We start from the raw sequence: 13,443 nt of genomic DNA, 5'->3' as shown, positions 1-13,443 counted from the left end.
GAAAAAGCGCACATTATGTCACAATAGTTACTTAGCTCTGAAGATAGTTACTGTGCACATGATGGAGCAATAATGTTAAGGTTGAAACCTTCAAACTTTATTTTCCTGAAGCAAGAGTCCTGATGGCTTTATGACCATGGTGCTTTCCACCTCTGAATATGGAAGGAGCAATAATGTGTGGCCTCCCTGGGACCTCACCCACTTATCCCATATGATCACCACTGGGGCATGGCAGGTTGGAATGACAGCTCACCTGCTATGTGTGTGAAAGCAGATGGGATAGTAATTTAAAAAAAAAAAAAAAGTAAAGGAGTGAAAGCCTTTGAAATCTCATTCAGAGTTACTCAACTGCTGCTTTTTGTATTCACCTTTATTGCCTCTGAACATAAAGCAGGAAAGACAATCTATGAATTAAACTAACTCGCTTCAGGAAGGAACAACAACAACAAAAAAATCAAGTTAACAAGACAAGAAATACAACCCCAAAACCCGCAATCTGGAAGATTCAAACAATTGTTCACTTGTGTATTCATAAGCCATACACTGCTAATAGCTTGTTTTGTAAATTTTGTGCTTGTTTTCAAGTGTTTGCTGGGCTCACCCATCAACTATGAAACTAACAGTAACTATGAGAATAGTCATAGCTGAAGTTTTAAAAAAAGAAGTCAGCTAAAGAAAGCCTCTCAAGGTCTAACAGCCTTTCCATGAAGAAACTACCCTAAAAGTTTGCCCCAGTGAGGTAAACAAAATTTGTTAACCGATGTTAACAGAAGTCACTTGTTTTTTTCCCCCCCCAATGCTTTGGAAACCAGTGCTACAGCTACTGCTGGAGTATAGCAAACAGCAAACCGTTTTATCAGAAGAAGCAAACTGTTTCGTGCAATTAAAAACGGAGAGCAACGAATCACTCAGAGAATGCTCAAGGAGGGATATTCCAGAAGGAGCCTGGCTACATGCTGCCTTCCTGTGCATGTTACATCCTCCCACAGAAGTTACCACCAGCCTTGCTGCTATCCCTCCCCATGACCTTGTTACTTGACTTGTCTTCCAAGCATAAAGGCCATGCTAAATTCAAATGCTTTTTAATGGATCACAGGATAATTCAGGCCAGGAGGGACCTCAGTAGGTCTCCTATCCACTCTCCGGCTCCAAGCTGGATCATCTGAGATCAGATTGGGTTGCTCAGGGCTTTGTCCAGCTGGACCATGAAAATCTCCAAGAATGGAAGCTGCACAGCTTCCCTGGGCAGCCTGTGCTGCTGCCTGGCTGTTCTCATGGTGAAAAGATATCTCCTTTCAACCTTTCTGAACTTCTCTCATTTCCACTTTTGCCCTCTGTCTCTTGTCCTTCTACTACAGACACTTGGGAGGAGGCTAGGATTGCATCATAGAATCATTAAGGTTGGAAAAGACCACTAAGATCATCAAGTCCAATCACCAACCCATCACCACCACACCCAGTCAGTTCTACTCTATCAGCCCTTGTAGCTTTGATATTTACCTGCTTATGCAAGCTTCATTTTCCTCTTTGATTTAGATTAAGGGAATTCAACATTGCCAAAAATTCAAATACAGCTAAAACAGAGTTAGAGTGAAAAATTAAACTAAGAACAGAATCTGGGTGGAAATGCTCATCCATGTAATCACATCAGTCTTCCTCTGATATGCACTAGTGATGGCAGCATTCACATTACAGCCCTTCCAAACACCAAAACAGCATCTGTTCACATGGGTGAAGCACAAGAGCCAAGTGTACACATACACTACAAAATAGCCTGAAAGGCAAGCGAGATGCATGCTAAACCAAACTATGAAGAATGCACTCTGGTAGTTTTCAGACTTAGCTGTAGTGCATGCATTACGATAAATATGCATTACTCATATTCCTGTGTACAAGAGCTATTACTGTCTCAGGCTGATCAAGGCTTCTTAGCACATCAAAGAGTGGCAATCTGAGGCAGCACGCACACAGATCTCACGCTATAGCTATAGAATTACCTTGTGCCAGTCAAGCAGAAGGTTTCCTAACTGTACTCCTAGCTACACTGCTGAGGAGTCAAAGATACCTAAAAGCAGCCAAGAAACGAGAAAATTGCGGCAGTGCAACGTATGTTCATCCTGCCTGAAAGGTCACACAAAACGTGATTAGTGCCATTATCCTCCAGGACTCTGAATCTGAATATTGCCTTGAGACGAGGGCTTTCCAGCATAAGCTACAGATCAATAAAAAGGATTATACAGCAATACTCTGGAAATGCTCACAAGTAGAACATCAGGTTTTATCCCAGATTTCTCCAAAGCTGTACCTAAGAAGACAGTCTTATACTCCAGCCCCATCTTCCAAGCTCAGGCTCTTTGCATCTGTACAACACACTGGTGTGGCAGAGTACGTACATTCAGAGGACTCAAAAGGAAAACCGAGGGCATGCAGCAGCTCAACCCATCTGCAACCTGCTGGCGAGCAGCCCATACCCTGCCCCATGCTCACTCCCACACCTCACCCAGAACAGGGCCACCACGACACAAGGCCCCACATGGCTTCTCAGTTTCCTCAGACTTAAGCCTGTGTGTAAATAAGGCCGTTGCCACGCAGGTGAAAGGTGAGGCAAGTTGTTTTCCTTGATTGAGTCCCTTAGTAGTAACAAGTCACTCCTACAACATCTAAGTAGCTCAGAGATAAATCCCGAGGCTTCTAAGCTGCCAACCACCCCCAGCCAGCTCTTGAAGGCAGCTTTCCTCCCATGGACAGCACTGGCTGAACTCTGACACTTCCAGTTGCACTTCTGGAGGAGATCTTAGGACTGATGCATTTGCAGCAAATGTTTTCCTTGCAGCTGCCTAGTCACCTTCAACTGAAAAACCCAAACACCAGAGTCTCAATCCTCAGGGAGCAACAGTGGTTCCCCACACGATCTGCATTCAAGCAAAGAACATGACCCTGACAGAGCTCTTTTTCACACATCGCAGTGCAGACTACTTGGGATGGAAATCTTATTCCATAGGAAATTCTGATCCAATATTTAATGCAGAGGAATCCTCAGCTCACCACCTCTAAAGTTCATACTGCAGGCAACACCAGTAGTAGGAACAATACGAAGGACTGCACAGTGTTTTTCTGAAAAGCCAGCCAATCAATTCATACTTTTCTATCTGAATTATTTGCAGAAACAACTGAATAAGCCAGGAAAGAGAAATTAAAATGTTCTAAGCCATTGCCTCGCAGTATGTCTTACAGAAAAGTCATTTTATAGTTATCTTATAAAATGACGCTATTTCAAATTAATTTGCTGCACATTAATTCCTTCACCTTTGCCAACAATAAAACAAAATAAGAAAAAAAAATCCACCATAGAACACGTTGCAGTTCAGTAAGCTTTGCTTGTTGCTTCCACACAACCAGCATCCCAAAAACAGACCAAGCTTTCGTCAAGTCCAACTTGCAGTAAATAGCACTGCTCCTCTTTCCCTCAAGAAAACACTCCTCCCTCTCTCCAAAAAAAAAAAAGCAAGTTGAACTTATTTTGCAGACTCACCAAAATTGTCCACATCCCAGGAGGCAGCAGCGTGTCGTTCATCGAGTCCACGGTTGCAGCACAGCCATAGCAATCAGCAGGAAAACGAAGGGGAAAAAGAAGAAAAAAAAAAGAGAACACTTGGGATTAAATGAACAACACAACACTACAGCTTTATGTAAAGGTTGCATCAGAGAATGGATTAAATGGACTGAACACCCCCCAGACTGCAATATACTCTAAAAGGGAAGAAAACTGGCACAGTAGCAATGGCACAATGATAAAACAATAATTACAGTTTAGCAATGATCTGTCAAAAGGCTGGCAGCATTTTGAGACTAATACAACTCTTCTATTGTACATTTTTTCTCCTCCATCAGCCAGCAACAGGCAGGCAACATCAGATATGAGATATGGTATGTTATTCTCTGATGCTTCAGGCAATTCTAAATCCTTAACAATCAGATGTAAGATTTGTTGGTAGTCAGAAGTGACCACACCACAGTGACTGATAATTTTCAGTATCCTCAGTCAAGGAAGAGGGGATTGATAATTTATTCTTTACAGTTAAGTGACTTGAAACCTATTCTACAGCTGTGCATCTTTGCTCAGTTATATACTTGCAAACCATCAAGAACACCCAAGCTGAAATGACCACAATCAGCATCAGCTCTTTCCTACTAACAAAAACACAAAGAACAAACGTTACAGCTTTCCCAGGCTCAGAATTGATTTCCTTTGGTAACAGCTCCAAAACATTCAACCAGGTTAGTTTATTGTTATTATTACTACTGCTATTATCTCAAAGAGGGATTGCTTTGAAGACATCTTTACAAAATTCTTATTGCTGTAGGTTAACCTAAGCAAATTGCCCGTACATGTGTAAGAGTACCAAAATGTACTTCTTTGGACTGGAGAAACTGATTGCGTCTGCAAGTTCAGGAGTAGCAAAAGGTCCTGGGGGCAGCTGATAGCGAAGGCACTGAAGCCTGCAGCACAGAGGAAGACTCCAGGAAGGAAATGCCAACTGTGTTATCTCTGCAGCTGTATCAGCATCAGGTTTTGGCCATCATGCAAATTATACCAAGGCTGACAAGATGCCAAGGAGGCAATAATCTTCACAAATCTCTCAGAGCAGATTGAGAAACCTTCCCACCTGAAAGGCTTGCACCATCCACGCTCTTCAAGCTATCTGTCCTCAGGAATACACATACCCTCACAACTCCAAGATTTCCTGAAGGGGTCATGGCCAACGTTTTGACCTCCAGAAGCCCCAGGCAGGCTATGAAGGCAGCGACTGGCCCTGGGATGGTTTCTTTTTGATCACTGCAGAAACCATGTCATATAAAGGAAAAATTCTCTGTTGGTATCAAAAAGGGAAACACAATTGGCACAGCCAACTCATTTGCAGCCCCCTACTGATAATGGTTGATGAGCTACCTCCTCCTCTGCTTCCACAGCCCATTAGTAAGACAGCAAGGAAGACTGCAGAAGGATGCTGATTGCTCATGCGTTTCACTTTGCTGGCCAACAGTTTTTGTTGCTAGTTTTGTAGGAGTGCTTTTACAAAAGGAGCTTTTCCAACTCCTTCACGTGAAACATATCGTCAGGGAGAGGGAAAAAAGGCTGCAAAGGATTTTCCTCCACTTCTGATTCTGTTTGTCAGCCCTGTAAAGAACTGCCCTTCCCCAGAAATGTGACCATGATCACTACTGTCCATGTATATGCAGATGGCTCTCAGGTATTACCTGCTTCTTCCTCCTGCAAGGGAAGTGGAGCTTAATGGGAGGACAATTTCACTGGAGCAGATGTATTCCAAGATACTCCCAATGTCCATAGTAGCTACTGAGCAACCAGACTAAATGCAGGACTTCAGACTAAGGAGAGGAAGACTGTGACGGTGACATGGAGCAAGATGAACATTGATGAACTTGCCAGAAGACAAGAAGTCAAGGGGTAATGGGAAAGGTGAATAGCTGGGAATGCATGGTAACATGGTGTGCAGAAAAAAGGAAGGAGGAACAAAACAAAAGGACACTACTGACTTGAAGGCAGAAACCTACTGCATGCAAGTAGGAGAGATGCCAAACTTGTTTCTTTAGAATGGGGAGGGGGACAGGAGAGTATTGCAGCATCCCCATTGACAATAGTACATGTGCATTTCTCAGTGAGAACAACAAGTTGTAATGGGCAGGTTTCCATTAGCAGCTCAAAGGGTTTGTGGGGGAGGAAAAAAAAAAAAAGGAAAAAAATAAATAATATGCCAGGATGGGATGAATGTTGCCTTGTACATTACAGCAGCATCTACTGCCCACGCTACCTGCCAGTTGCTTGGGTCAGGGTCAGAAGAGATGCATTAGAACAAGACCACAGAGCAACAGAGCCATTTTGCATTCCCCATGCTCCTCTTCACATGCTATTTTTGCATGACTCTGGTTATGAAATTGAAAACATTGGTTCAGCTTCAGGCAGCAATTTTAGGGTCAATTGCTTTTTCACCAGACACTGAAATCACAATTTGTCAAGCATCAAATTAACTGTGAACGTTTTAGGGGACAGTGAGCTTTATTTATGCATTATTACTTTGGGTTCCTCTCCTCAAAAGCCTGTACTATTATCCTTCCTTATATGCCAGGTGCTTTTTTTCTTGCATCACACCTTAAGATGAACTCTGCAATTACATTACTCACTTTCTACTCCACCAACTCATTTGTAACTGCTACACACTCTCCAGTGTAATCTGTACAAGTGGAGGCATACACTTTGAAAACTACGTGAAGCTTTTTATCTGTTTATCACAGAAGTACATCAATACAGGTTTTTCAGCTAAAAGCTTTTGGAAGTTTCCACAAAACTTTTATGGTTCACCCTGGATCCATTCCTAATCCACAGGCAAGCTGAAAGACTCATTGGCACCAGTGCTTCACCAAATAAACAAACAATAAAGCCTTGGTGAGGTCAGCTGTCCAACAAGGCACAGGGCTATGCATCTTGAACTGATTTCACCCTGGATCCATCTGAAGTATATGGCTCTGGAATCAAAGTGATGCTTGAGCAGCATTGCAGGCAGAGAAATGAAAACTAATGGAACTGGAAAAGCACTGCTGCAGGTATGTTTGAATCAGGTTTATAACTTCACCTGTCAGTGGAACTTCTATTACACAAGAAAAAACTTTCATAATTTACTCCTCTATGAAAATGTTAGTCAAGTGTGAATGTGAAAAAGCTTTCTTTAAAATGAAAGAAGCTGCCCAGGAATATCCTGCAAATTCTATACATCTTCAGATGATTAAATTAGAAGTGCTATTTTCTATCAAAATGAGGCGCTCAACAAAATGTCATGGAAATAACAGAGTCATCACGATAAACGATGAAATTGACAGCGCTGTGGAGATTTAACATACAAGCAATAAAGCTGAGTTTGGTTACTCGATTTCCATTTCAGGTCTCCAGGACCAACTCCACAGCTTGCCAGACCCAACCGGGGAGGCAGATCATGACAGCCTACATAATGAGGAGCAAGCTGTATAGCTGGAAGTTCGCCCTTACTTTCAGTAAAGACAAAGGCAAGGTTAACCAACAGTAGCATCAACATCTCCCTTCCACCGTTGTTATATAATACCCAAGTACCATCCGAGTTTCACAAAGCATGGGCTATGGCAGTTCCTCAGAAGGACGAGAAACTCAGCTCTTGGTAAGGTTTGGTGAGTCCTCCCCAAAACCTATCCACTAAAAAAAGCTGTAGACCCCTAGGTATGCCATTCTGTATATTAATGTTTATGTAAAAGTAGTACATGTGTGTACATACACACCTGCAAAAATATATAAAAATTATATAAGATGTGCTCATCACCCAGCAGGTGGCACTCGTAGCCCAAGCTCCTGAGGCTGAAGCACTGGAGGCTGTGAGCAGGTGCTACTCTCCAGGAGCACCATCCTCCTGAAAGGTAAAGCAACCACTATGGGCTTGCAAGAGTTCACAAGTCTTCTGCAAGACCTGAAGTGTTGAGTCCAGCATCCAAACAAATAAATAAGCAAACACCAAAACAAAACACCAAAAAACCGATTAAGATTACTGGCCAGAGATGGCCTCCATTACTTCCTTGCCAGCTGCAAGGCTCTCTTCACTCGTGGTAGCGAGGAGCTGCACACACATGCTGCTAATCCCAAGTGCTCTTGCATCCTTTCTGGAAGAGCAGTATCTGGGAGACCAAAAGGGTTCTGGAGGAAAGCATGTGGAATTCTCCCAGAATGGAAGCGATGCATTATGATGTTAAGAACAATACAATTAAATGTAATGTTTCCTTCAGACTTCATCGCTTCTTTTCTTCATTTAGCACACGCAACAAGCTCTCAAGTAGTCCTACTAATATTTTGGGCTTTTGAAGAGCTCATGAATGAGCAAATCAGAACTGGCAGAGAACTGAAATGCTGTTTTCCTTTGATTAAAATTGAAGCCTTGTTTCCACCCATGACTTAAGTGTCACTATCTCATAGGCATTCTCAATATACCTCTTCTCCAGCTGAGTGGTGCTTCAACTTCAGCTGAGTGGGTTTGTTTTTAAAAAAATATTTTCCCTTCCAATTCAATATTCCACCCATCTCCTTCCCCTCTTCAGAGAAGGGGGGGGGGAGAAAAAAAAAGATGAATTCAAAAGCATCAGTCCGAAAATATCAGCTCTGCATGGAGCGTTTCTGTTCCCAGTAAGGGAATGCCGCGTGTCAGATTGAACGATGCCTTTCCAAGGTCATTTCATGTTCCAGTAGGTTTGTTATGAAGTTGTGGAACAGCAGATAAGGTTTCATGAGATAGTAAAGTGCCTTCCTAAGCTACTTCTGGGCAGTAATGTGCAACCAATATTTGAGCTGGAGACTTCTATGACAATTACCTCTTAAAGCGACTTCATATGCTCAGATAAATGCTGCTGCAGGAAGGGCAAGAGAGCAGTGACATACTGATATAGCCTGTTTTCCTGCTCTCTGCAATTCAGAGGGAAAAAAAAGGGAAAGAAGTAAAAAAAAAAAAAAGACCATTTTCCTGACAAACTTGCACTAATAGCACACATTTATGGCACTTGGCAAAGCTGGGAGGAAGGGTACTTTTTTAGGAACATTAATGGGGTGTCTCCTCAGGACATTCTGTTACAATACCAATCCTTCATAATAATGAGATTCTGGCGTTAAAAAACGTTTAATTCAGAATCCACAGGGATCTTTCAGACTTACGAAATAAGGGTATCAGAGCAACGCCTTATGAGGAAATGGGACCAACAACTCCTAATGTTAAGGAGTTACACATACATCCAAGATTCTTGGAAAGTTGTGCAGTCACGGGGCGAGGAACGACAACCCGCTGTTTTTAGATATCCTCTAATATAGCCCCAAAAAATGGAGGACACGATGGAACAGCAGCCTCTCAGTATGCTCCGCACACTGCCCGAGCCTATCCCAAACTCTGACGGAAGGGCTGCACCTGGCAGCGCACCAAACGGTGTGTTACAGCTTCAGCCACCAGCCAGGGACAGCACCCTTCCCTGGAAGGGACAGCTCGCAAACTCCAGAGAGAGGGGACAAAACCCTTCTCGGGCACGACTCTCTACGTCTTCACGAGGCTCAGAGCTCGCCTAAGAATCATCGATTACAGCTTCAGAAAAAAAATGCAAACGCTTTGCATATTGAAGCAGTCCTACTGAAACACGCGCGGAGGAGGAATCCATATATTTCCAAGTCCCAAATAAGCATTTGGGCGTCCAACAGCCTGACAGGAAAAAAAAAATTAGACAAAAATGGCCACCCGGTGCTGAACTGTGCACAAAATGCGGAGTTTCAGCGCTCCCGCTCCTGCATTGCACCCTGCGCTTCCCGGCACGGCCCCGTGCGCTCCCGCACGCTCCCGGCGCCGCTCCGCGCTCTCAGCCCGGAGCCACTGATGCACAGCGCTATCCCGCAGCCACTCCGGGGCTCCGACGCTACTTTCAATGCCCGTGTTCCTATCACTTCTCCACCGAACCGCTGTTACTACAGCGATGCAAACGCATACAGCCCAGTTGTCTTTTTTAACAGCCGATAGGGCAGAAGGATTAAAAAAAAAAAAAAACCCAACAACCAAAAAACGGGGGTGCACCTCTTAAATACCCACTCTCCGATATTTTTAGCGCTACAGACGCACTGACACCGCCGGCCGCGCGCAAAAGCTTGCGGCTCCATCACGAGCCTCTCTGATCCCGCACACACACACACGCGCACACACACACACCCTCCCCCCACCCCAAACCGGGCGTCAGCATCCCATCGGCTGCGGCTGGGCTTCCCCGGGGCTGCTCTTGAGCTCCACACTGCGCTGCGCAGCGCGCACACGCCGCGCGCCCCCGCAGCCGCCCCCGCCGCGCAGCGCGCAAAACCCGCGCGGATCTTCCGCGGCGCGGGCACGGGCAGCCGCAGGGAGGGGGCCCGCCTGCGGCATTCCCGCAACGTGGCCGCTCCGTCGCCGCAGAAGCAGCGAGGGCTGCCCGAGGGCATCGGCTGCGGGGGTGGGATGGGGGCAGCGACAACACGGAGGAAAAGGTTACATTAAAAAATAAAAAATACGAATGAAAAAACGGGTGAGAGCCGCGGAGCAGCCGGGACAGCTCTCGCCCCTTGGCCCTCCCCATTGACCTCAAGCCAAGGACAGCCCGGCGGCCCCGCCGCGCATCGCGACCCGCCGAACCGAGCCGTGCCGCGGGAAGGCAGCGCGGGGAGCGGGACTCAGCAACGGCTCACCTGAGCCCCCGGCCGGGATCGCCTCCTTCCGCCGCTCCTCCTCCCGCTGCCTCTCGGCGCGGGCACAGCCCCGGCCCGCCGAAGTTCCGCGCCGCACAGCCGGACTCCCACCTGCAGCACCCGGCGGACTCCGGCTGCCGGCACGGCGCGGCTCGGCACGGCACCGTGTGGCCCGCCCCGCCGCAGCCCCATTGGCCCCGTCGCCGCCCCGCCCCGCCTCCGCCCGCCCGGGACCGGGGCCGGGGCCGCCTCCCTGTACTGAGCTGCCGGGAGCAGGGGTGGGGATGCGGGGTGCCGGTTCTTCCTGCTCTACGCCCGCAGCGGTCCCATTTAGGGCTTTTTATTCTATGCTGCTGGCGTGATACGGGAAGGGAAAACGATAAAAGCACGTGTACTTCAGACACAGATGGAGTGCAGGAACATCATGGAATCACAGAACGCCTTCGGTTGGAAGTGACCTCAAAGCCAGCCAGTTCCCCCCCGTGCCGTGGGCAGGGCTGCCCCCCAGCAGCTCAGCTGCCCAGGGCTCCGTCAACCTGGCCTTGAGCGCCTCCAGGGATGGGGCACCACAGCTTCTCTGGGCAGCTGTGCCAGCCAGTTTGTCACCTCCAAGGACTACAGATGCTCCTAGAATTTGGGAGTACCTCTGGGGGAGTGCTGGCCCCGTGGGCAACCCTCAGCCCTTGTGGAGTTGGCACACTGGGAAATGTCCTTGGGAAAATGAGCTCAGGGCTGGCTTATCTCAGTCAGAGCAGCCGCAACGCTCTGCCTGCCGTCCCCAGGCCATGTGTGCCCTGCCCCAGTCACTAACGCCAGGATTAAGCCTGACCTGCCGAGGGCTGGGAGTCACGGCATGGCTGACGTGTCCTTGTGGGAGGCAGCCAGCATCACCGCTTTTAGAAAGTACAGCAGCCAAAGGAAAGCTCTCTGCCCGTCACCGCTGCCTTAAGTTAACCCGTGGTGCTAATTATTGCTGAAACCTGCGTGAAGCCCCCGGGGTTCAAAGGAGATGCCTCCAAGAGGGGCCACGGAATGCCAGCTGCGCATGGTGAAGGTTGAAGTTCCAACAAGGAAATTTTTCTTCGACGTGCAAGATAATTTTCTGCGATAAACTGTGCTTAGGTCGGCTGCGTGAGGGATCCTGCAATAAAGGGAGCTCTGTGGCAAGCAGATTTCCTGGTTGTCTGCATTTTTTTTTTAATGGGGAACTAGGTACAGTTATCGACTTTTACAGCTTTGCAGATTGATATACAGGGCGTGATGGGTTCCGAGAGCCAGAGGCAGGATCTCATTAAATAGCCTGATTTAATTTTTCTGTTATTTTTTTGCAAAACATATCAGGAAACTGAAGTCCCCGTTGTCACGCTGGAGCCATGGCCCTGCCTGGGGACCACTGGTTGTCTCAGGAGAGCTATGGAATCATATGAGAAATTACTCCTTAGAAGGAATGGTGAGGCAGTGGCACAGGCTGCCCAGGGAGGTGGTGGAGTCACTGTCCCTGGAGGTGTTCAAGAGCCGTGTAGATGCGGCACTGAGGGACGTGGTGAGTGGGCTAGATGATCTGAAAGATCTTTTCCAGCCTTAATGATTCTAAGATTCTATCACGGAAAAGACCCGGAAAAGACCTCTAAGATCGTCTACTCCTCTAAGATCATCTAGTCCAACCATCAGCCCATCACCACCATGCACACTAACCCATGTCCTTTATGGATATATCCCATGCCATAAGGGGATTCTTATTTCTGATGAGGTCATCGGGGGCTCTGGGAAAATACAAAACACATAGAAACATGCTATAAAATGTGTGCTAAGAGGATGAAAGCTCCTGGGGCAAACTCTCTTCATGTGCAGTGGCAGATGCCAGGGTCAGCCTATTTCATTGGACAAAGTGACTGAAGTGTATTGTGTCACTGCTGTGGGAAAAGGCTGTCTGAGTCTCTGTTGGGGAGGCATGAATTAAACAAAGGAACTAATGGCAAGCTCCTAAAATATCTGTTGGAATGATCAGGATGTCTGCCGAGAGAAATCTGACTTTCGGGGCTTCAAGTTGTGCCAAGCCATTGTGTTCATCAGGAAATGAGAGAGTGCTCGGGCAGGTAAAAGATAAATCACACTCACCCTCTTCCAGTACTCCTGCTCATATTTCCAAAGCAACATTTGGGAGGTGGCTTGCATACATTCATTATGTATTTACTTAATAGACTGTAACAGCTCTGAGGTGGGTTGTGCTTTTTTTTTTGCTTCTACTGTGGTTAATGCTTTTAGCACATTGCATAGGAGTCTCTCTTTACTAAAATTACTGTCCTCAGCACCCCTCTCTGAAATTACTGCGCTAAGGATCCTGCACAGAGGCTGCATTAGAGGGATGTTAATCTGATTTACAGGAACCTGGCCTGACAATTCATACTAATAGGTGACATAAAGTTGAAACCCTGCGACGAGGAGGACATTTGTTCCTCCTGTGACGTGGGAGCTCCAGGGGGCTGGCTCTGCAAGGTGATGGATGAGGGGAAGTATTTACAGCACAGCTCTGTGGGGCCATTTACACCAGAGAGCATCATTATTCCCACACCTATCAGTACTTCTGAGCACAGGCTAGCCTCATATATCCAACTTTTTATGAGCCCTTCATATTATTTGTGTGTCAGCGGCTTTTTTTTTTTTTTTTTTTTTTTTTTTTGCTTTAAATGGAGCTAATTAATAACTCTTCATCTGCCACTGTTTATTAATGTACAACCAGGGAGATGGAGCCGTAGAAGAGAAGCAGTGCAAGGTTGCACTCTGAGGGCGAGCCCAGAGGTGAGGATTAAGAGTTGAAAGAAGGTTCACAACAAAAGGAGGAATGAATGCACCATGCAGACATTTTCTCTGCCAAAAGACTTTCTGAGTTGCCCCCAGCACAAGGGCTGGCACCACAGGATCCTGGTCCCTAAGGAGGTGGTGAAGTCACCATCCTTGGAGGTGTTCAGGAAATGCATGGTTGTGGCAATGAGCAACAAGTTAGTGGGCATGGAGGGAATGGTTTGATCTTAGTGGTCTTTTCCAACCTAAATGATTCTATCATTCTCTGGTTCTAACTGCTCCTTGCTTCCCAGCAAATAAGTCCCCAGCAAGTTTTTGACCTGATAGTTTGCATGCTTACAGCTAAATCAAATACATTTGTTTGAAAT

General features: G+C 46.5%; 1 protein-coding gene across 2 annotated transcripts in view; it reads right to left on the bottom strand.

Annotated features, from left to right (window-relative positions):
- Nucleotides 1-10,438, bottom strand: part of EPB41L3 (erythrocyte membrane protein band 4.1 like 3) — a 140,002-nt gene extending 129,564 nt beyond the window's left edge. For both annotated transcript variants that reach the window (XM_046933205.1, XM_025147875.3), the window contains exon 1: nucleotides 10,274-10,438. The gene's annotated coding sequence lies outside the window, so the exon portion shown is untranslated. The remainder of the gene's footprint in view (nucleotides 1-10,273) is intronic.
- Between the last annotated feature and the right edge of the window lie 3,005 nt (nucleotides 10,439-13,443).

Source organism: Gallus gallus, chromosome 2, assembly GCF_016699485.2.
Source record: "Gallus gallus isolate bGalGal1 chromosome 2, bGalGal1.mat.broiler.GRCg7b, whole genome shotgun sequence".
NCBI lineage: Eukaryota > Metazoa > Chordata > Aves > Galliformes > Phasianidae > Gallus > Gallus gallus.
The sequence above is the reverse complement of the archived record's forward strand: the minus strand, read 5'-3'. Positions and strand labels throughout refer to the sequence as shown.